We start from the raw sequence: 7,787 nt of genomic DNA, 5'->3' as shown, positions 1-7,787 counted from the left end.
CGCCCCCATCGAAATGCGGCCGCCGCGGCCGGGATTTGACCCCGTGACCAGAATTTCATACTTACCATTCACTTAGAAACAGGCAGTTAGTCGCCGCCCGCCATGCGATATTCATACTAGTACTTCAGCTGGCTGAGATACATATCAGTGAGTGGTGATGGCACCTTGCGTACTACTGGGCATGTCGGTATTTTCTAACCTTTATCCTCTGCTTCAACGCAACTCCTCTTGCGTGGTGCAGCGAGTGAGTCGTCATTTTAATTGACATGGTTGTTTTATTGATAGCAATTACATGGACACTCCAGGCTCATTTCTGCCGTCGCCGTCGCCGTGAGGTTCCGCATAAAGTCCAAGGGCGATAACATCGTCGCCGCCCGCCGTACGCTGTACGTGCGTGTGAAAGCATGCGAGGTTAAGCAGCCGATCGCGGCTCAATCTCGCGCACGTAAGAGGAAAGCGGCGAAGAAAGCGTTTGCCGTCACGCGCAATGCTTCGGGGGGAAGGTAGGGTAGGGGGCCGCGTTCTACTCCTGGCGACCGGAGCGGCCGCGCGCGCCCGTCCGGACCACTGTATTTTGAAAGCCATCTGCGATGGGGACACATATGGACGGGGACGGGGTCCGCCGCACGCTCTATTTTCGCTGCTTAGTTCACGTCGATACGAGATGCAGCACGAAGGTAAATTCGGGCACGGCTTCTGCCGCGCTTCCTCACTCCAGCGTTTCGACAGTGAGTTTCCGCGGTCATCGAGGGAGATATGTTTATGTTTGTTTGCGCGCGTGACACAATCATTTTTCAACTTAGTATGCCTATGCTTACAAGTTTACACAGCCGGTAAAATTGGACTCCTTATTTCGTATAGCTGTCCCCTAATTTGCTATTGCAATCGATGCTTCACCTTTTAGGTGAAACTGCGACCTTTTTTTCACTCCTTCTTTCTCTTCGTTCTTAGGCTCTGAACCGATACTAAGTGGGCGCAATTCCTTACTAAGCGAACGCCTTAAAGGGACATTAAAGAGGAAAGTGAGTAAACTTGTGGAAGTCGATAGCCCTTCAACAAAATAAAGAAGGACACCTTTGCCGTTAGAGAAGAATAGCTAAGACAGAAAATATGAAGACTTACAACGGTACGCAAAACCACCTTGAAGTTCTTGTACTAGCTGGCCTCAACGTCATAGACTAGGAGTTGTCTATTTGGGCCTTATCGTTTTTTACCCGTAAAGCTGGAATACAATGTGTTCTAAAACAGCCAAATACTTAGCAAGTTTCAGGGACTTTTACTGAGCCCCACAGTGGCCACAATAAGAAAAAGTATTTTTCAATCCGTGACGTCACACTGGCGTTCCGGTGGTTCCGGTGGCTCCGGTCCCGGCGCTAAGATTACGACGAGAATTAAAAAAAAAATTAACCTTCTTTTTCTTTACTATAGTATTCGATCTTTTACTGCGAACTTATCGGCAATACGCGTTTGAAGAAATATTTTATCAGTCATAACTGATCTCTTGTCTCTAGTGTCCCTTTAAAAAATCGCACAGGGTACACAGGTGGCGTGCAGCAATCGTCACCTTGCCGTAGGATATCGAAGCTTTATGAAAAAGAATGTATGAAATCTATAAATTGTTTATCGATATTTTGTAGGCCACTGTGCCCTATTATAGACTTGTCTTTTAGGCTAATGAAGAATGCATGACGCTTAGCAAAGTATGTAACAAGTTTTTTTGTGTGTGTGTGGGAAAGCGTCAAATGGACAACTGAGGGAGAAAGCTGACGTGGGTCGTCTGTAGCAGCGAAACGGCACCTAAAATCACATTGCCACTGGCTGCGTCGCCACGTCACGAGCTGTGCCTCGACGGAGCAGAGTGAGCGAAAAAACACTCCTGCTGCCGCGATAGCGTGCCAGATGTTGCGCGAGGGGAGAGGGTGTCTCCACGACGCCACGTCACCCGCACTCTCGAAACAAGTACGCCTCTACGGAGCACAGCCAACGCCTCCTAGGTAACAGACCTGTGCACTCTCATTTATGACGTCATGCTACTTTCACCGAAATTTACACTGTCAAGCCCGGCATGACGAAAGCGGTGACGTCAACATTACCGCTGCTTACTCGGGAGCATCCCCGTCATATTCTATGGCAGTCGGGCAAGGTAGCATGATGTGATGGATCGAAGTGCACAGGCCTTGTGCTATCTAGGAGGCGTTCGCGAAGCGCGTGAAAAGGAACACCTGCTGCGGCCGTGGCGCTCAGATGCTGCGTGAGGCTGCATAGTCGAGATGCGTCGATCGATAGGCATCGCCGCGTTCTGGCATGCGGCGTTGGCACCGGAGGCTGCTGCGGCTTGTTGGCTCGGGCAGCACGTACGGCTAACGGTACATTACTCGCAACGCAAACCTCGAAGGACTGCACAGCACGGTTCAATTGGACGTTATTCCTTTCATATGCACAACTCATAAAAAATGCTTACGTGTCGTCGTATTGTTTCTTCGTGGCATTAGGGCCCATGTATACTTTGAAGATGTATACTTTGAAGCCACTTGTTTGCACGAAGTGTGCAGACGTTATTCCACAAAACCAATGTGAACGGCAGCAAATCCACAGGCTCTCTTTGGACAATCGAAATAATTCACGACAGACGTTTATAGACACATTGGCGACTGCTAGAACACAGATTGTTTAGAGAACTTCACCTAGATATTGTTGAGCGAGGTTCGCCGCGAAAAAGGCAGTTTCTCTGGAGTAATATGCCTTTCGCTTTGTCAGGGAATGAATTATGTTTTACTATATGTAACAAACAAAGGGGAATTATTAAACTTTGTCTTGTATTACGCGACATTGCGCGGCACGTGCCACACTATACTGATTGTGTCTGTCTTCGGGCTCTCCTTACGTGTTGTCGATATACCATCCCAACTCAAAAAAAAGAAAAACAATTATGGGATATTACGCGCCAGACTTACGGTCTGATTATGAGGCATGCCGTAGTTTGGGTACCAGGATTCTTTAATGTGCACCTAAATCTAAGTACACGGGTGTTTTCGCATTTCGCCCCCGTCGAAATGCGGCCGCCGTGGCCGGAATTCAAACCCACGACCTGGGGCTTAACAGCCCAACACCATAGCCACTGAGCAACCACGGCGGGTCCCATACCAATTCGTACCACTATCACGTCTTGCTGGTACTGATACCTACATGACACCGCGTCATTACAGGTGGACCACGGAGTGCCTCGGCACCGGAAAGAACGCCGTCCTAGCGTTCGTCGTCACATTCGCGGTCGTCATTCTGCTGCTGGTCCTTGTGCTGCTGGTGGCTGACCTCCCGCGCACCGGGGCAGGATTTCCCGCTGCGGCCGCTCCCCGTAAGGACGACTCAGGGGCAGCTCATTACAGTGAATTCCCGCGGCCGTTGCCTAAGGACGACCTCGATAAAGACTACCCAGACCCGAACAAGGCTGATAGCGGGTCCATTAAGCAGGAAAGCGACGAGGACGATTCCGACGAAATTACTGGCAATGACGAAAGAGGAGACACAACTGCGACGGGTTCTGGAGGCTCGCGAGCGAAGGGGAATGCGGCACCAGCTTCCGAGGAAGCGGTCGAAGAGCCGGAGGAACTCGCTCGATCAGGCTTCCACGGATCGGTGAGAGTACATTTCACATGATTTCAGTGTATGAGAGTATATATCACCTGTATCACCTGTACGCATGGAGACTGAAGTTGCGCAAAGTCGATTTCTAATGTTGTGCCTCTGCTTCTGCACACGGAATGATTAAACAAATACGACACGTTGGTCGCAAGCGCCTTTTAACGTACAAGCAAGCGGAAATTTCATTTGCATGGTTCTGCCTTCCTGTCAGAGCCCTAGGACAAATGGTTGATCAAATATGTTGGCATAGCCTTCCTACCACCATCCCCCCCTTCCGTTTTTGTAGAACAAAATTTAAACAATTCTTTTTGCAGCATTGTTCGGGCCGTGCTTTGAACTGCAAATCAGCTTACTTCTGAACAAAGAGAGTCAGCTCCTGGAATTAAAGTGGGTTGGCTAGGGTGCATTAAGCAGCGCCACTCCCAGGTCAAAAGCGGCAGCTCAGCGGTACGCTTGAAAAAGAAATGTATTTTGTTATATGCAAACTTCAAACTTATATATATATATATATATATATATATATATCAGAATGCTTATAAAGCATTCCGACGTTCCGTGACCGAGTCGGCCATGAGTTTGGATTGAAAATTCATGTTAAATTTCAAGTCGCGTCGTTGTGGAGGTTCCTTTTTAAATCATCATTTCAGTATTACATTTTGTTTAGTATGCTAAGACTGGCTTACCTGCTTGCACAATATGCTTTATCACTTGCCTGAGTACACATCCTATTTATGCCCCCTATACTAACTGGTTGTGGCTTCTAAATGGTTTGTGCATGTTTTTTACTGTTCTAAAGGAGAGTAAAAATTTAATTAACAATAACTGCATCAGTACAATAAAACGCTTTTTGTTACTTGGATAATTTCATATTGTTTCACACAGATAACAGAGCTGCGGTGATTTCAGTACATTAACAAAACTGAACTCAGACCGCGCAATCAACGAGTCTGGCAGTACACCTTATGACGCTGGCTAAGTTACGGAAGGCAACTTGTAACAGCACTAGCTTCTGCGCAAATCGGTATCTATGCATGTGGTAAGAAAACGTAAATAATGAATGGTAACACGGCGAATGGCAGCGATCTCTCAGCATCTAATCTTGTGTTTCGTTATGTGCAAATCGCCACGACATGCCTGTACAATTACTGGCGCATGGACAAAGTGTACCACCTAAGGGGAGGCTGCAGCATATTCACCGCTACTTGGTTAGTTAGTGTGAGTAATATTGCTGCTAAAAAGGCGGGCATAGAAAAAAATTCACCGATGATTACGATGCTCCCTGATTGCGAAATTTTACTGCAGCTCTATATGTGTTTTCACTTCGCGATATATTGGCTGGCGCGGACAATATGTCTCGTGCGGCACGCTGCAAACGGAACGAAGCATGGCGCGACTGCCTCGCTATAATTTGAGGATCGCGAGAGGCAGCGCGTTGGTGACGTGTGGCAGTCGCTGCAGACAAGCGTGATCCACGCCTGCCACAGCAGCCGCCGCAGACAGACCTCCCAGGCGCTACTCTGGCGCCATCTCGTAGCTATCGTCGCCGCACTACGCTTTTTTTTTCTCACGTTTTCGTTATACCCTCCTTCCCCACTTTCCGCCTCATGGTTACGCTGCACCCTCATCCTCGCGTCCTTCATCCTCCACTGTGCTCCCCGTTCGCTCTTCCATCCTTCACTGTGCCCATTCGCTCGGTTACGCCGACGCCCACATCAACGCTCGCCGCAGGAACGGGCGCCTGAGAGCTGCAAAACACAGATACGAAGAAAAACTATCACGTCGACACGAGTGGCTGTCTCGTATTGGTTGATAAGTTAAAAGGGGGACAGGAATCGAGTGCTAAAGATTCTTCCTGTTCATTTCAAACAGCTTGTTGGCGTTGACGCGATAGAAGTATACATACATGCGATTCTGGCCTAATGGGTAGACCATCGGGCTGCTTGCTGGGCTGGGGGACCGATGTTCTATCCACCATCGGGAACACAATTAAAAAAAACGTGTGAGGCACTCGGCGGGACAGCAACGGCACCCCGCAGCCACCGTCAGGAAAGTCCAGGAGGGTTCGCAGAGAAAGCGTAGCTTTCTTTCGACATGCGTCGGTGGACGGCATCATGACGATGGCGGTGTGACGAAGACGGAATGACGACGATGGAGTTGGTGACACCGCGACGACGACGACAGCGTGACCAAGATGGCGTCACAATAACCAGATCACGACAACGTGTGACGACACGACGACGGCACGACAACGGCTGCGCACTTGCGCTTTAATCTTATCCTTGTTTATTCCACAGGGGCCAGATATTGCTCCAGCCACTCGGTTTAACATTACGCATATCCTACTCGGTGTGGGAGTCGGTCTAAGCGAAGCCGTGGTCAGCTGGCAAGACGATATGGTGCATCTCTGACAAGGGCGTCCGCAATGGACTTCGGCAACGTATACGCTCCTCGCAGCCGTGTGCCCAGGCAGCGCAGAAACGCCGTACAGCGCCACGCACTGGCCATATCTAATTAAATTTTCAGACGCCGCAAAGCTCTTGGGCGACAGGGCGACTGCCTGGAAAGGGTATAATGGGCGTTCGGCGACGAACGTGCCCTACAACTCAGTTTCACGAGAGCACGGGCCCTCTGCATCGACACTTTTGTATAGGCAGAGGAATTCCGGCCGGGCGGCCACCAACCACTACGAAAACGGGCGAGAGAGCCCAAGAAAAGCTTTTCATTTTAAATATTGTCATGGCCCACGTTCGCACTAGCATCCCAGCTTGATTCGACGAGCGCATCGAGGAACAACATCGTAATATGCTCGCGTGCGGGAAGTGCACAAACATTCTTCAACGGTGAACGAATATCGGTGTACGTGCGCGTTTATTTGCACTTGTTTTGTCGAGGATTTAACGAGGTAATGCTTCAGACATGTTGACTGTTTTGGCGGGGCAATATAGTTCCCTTATGAGTTTGAGAGTAGTGCAATCACGCCTTTTGGTTAAGCTAATGTTGCCTTCTCATTTGTAATTAAGCAGCGCTTTCGTTTCTCTTCGAAGGTGCAGCGTTCGTACTTGACCTCCATGTTTTAAATTAGTTCTAAGACACGTATTCTCACAACCATGTCATACGAGCGAAAAATAATGACAATCATGAATACATGCGCTGTTATAGTTGCCTTCCCTAGGAATGAATTCGGGAGATTAAATGAAGGTAATGGTCCGCTATTGGAGTGCGCTTAATATGAATATGAAAATGCGGGCAGTATGTAAATATATGCGTGTTTTTTGCTGTCACGTGTGTCCTTCACTGGTGTGTTATCCGCCTTTACTTACAAAATTATCTTGTCTGCTGAATACTGTAAACAGCAGGCTGAAGCATATGTGAGGTCAAAGAAAACAGAAATATGTGTGGTTTCCAGCAGCGTTAACTCATATATTGATTTTTATGCACGTTTATTTAAGCGTAGGATGCATATTTATTTCTGTACTGGCGCTCGACCTGTTTCGCTGCTCTGCTTGCCCACCCACAAACAGTGCGTGCTTAGACGTGGCAGTGAATGCGTATTTGCTCTGAACAGCTATAAATATAATATCACCATTGAACGATTGTTTTGTTGTTTTTCAGATGCAGCCATCATGCGGAAGTTCAGCATTCGCACTGTGCCCCACTGGGCATTCCGAATACTACTACAGTGGCTCAGTCAACGCTTGCGTAGCAATCACCGCCGACAGGGTGGGCCTTTGTGCTCGCGGTCGGAACCGCTTCTCTTCGATGGCGAGCTGTCGACGAAACTGCGTTGACGGTGAAAACGTCACGGCTCCCGAGTGCTACCAGAGGGCCATATTCGAGGAATGCCAGAGGTGAGCTTTAAGGTAAAACTGTGAAGTCTGCGCCAGCTCGAAGTGCAGAAATACAAGATTAGGTTGCGTAGCACTCGTAGATTTGTGTGTGTCTGTGTGTGTAGCTATAGTCGTGCAATGGGTGTCGTCATAAGCACCCGCGGTAGCTCAGTAGCTAAGGCATTCTGGGGCGCAGCGCGAGGTATAGGTGGTTCGATTTCCATCAGTGGCAGCCGCGTTTCAACGGCTGCGAAGTGCAAAAATGCTCGCGCACTTAGATGTTGGTGCACGGTTAAGAACACCCGGACGGTCAAGATT

The sequence above is a fragment of the Dermacentor andersoni genome, chromosome 6 (assembly GCF_023375885.2).
Source record: "Dermacentor andersoni chromosome 6, qqDerAnde1_hic_scaffold, whole genome shotgun sequence".
Lineage (NCBI taxonomy): Eukaryota > Metazoa > Arthropoda > Arachnida > Ixodida > Ixodidae > Dermacentor > Dermacentor andersoni.
Note: the sequence above shows the minus strand (reverse complement) of the source record.